The 298-nt window shown below is 78.2% G+C and overlaps 1 protein-coding gene across 2 annotated transcripts in view; it reads right to left on the bottom strand.

The window, feature by feature from the left end:
* The window catches only part of ANXA9 (annexin A9), a 26,321-nt gene that overhangs the window by 23,276 nt on the left and 2,747 nt on the right, over window positions 1-298 (bottom strand). The gene's annotated exons all lie outside the window — the stretch shown is intronic.

Below are 298 nucleotides of genomic sequence, written 5' to 3' on the forward strand. Positions count from 1 at the left end.
GTGGGTCACTCGGCCAGGCTGGGGAACTGGGGCCGAAGCTCCGGGCCGAGGCCACGGAGCGCAGCTGGTGGGCAGTGGGGAGCAGGGGACAGTCACCCGGCCCCGATCCTTTGGCGCCCCGTGGGTCTGCCCGGCATCCCAGCGGGCGACATCCCACCCCGAGCGCAGAGCACGCGCGGCCTCCCTCGGCGCGGGCTTCTCCCCGGGGCGTCGTGACTCCGGAGGGCGCGGCCGGGGGTGGGCGCTCCGAGGGCTGCGATCCCCCGGCCCCCGCGGCTCGCCCTGGGCCGGGAAGCGG

The sequence above is a fragment of the Tupaia chinensis genome, unplaced genomic scaffold, assembly GCF_000334495.1.
Source record: "Tupaia chinensis unplaced genomic scaffold, TupChi_1.0 Scaffold145814_1, whole genome shotgun sequence".
NCBI classification, from domain to species: Eukaryota; Metazoa; Chordata; class Mammalia; order Scandentia; family Tupaiidae; genus Tupaia; species Tupaia belangeri.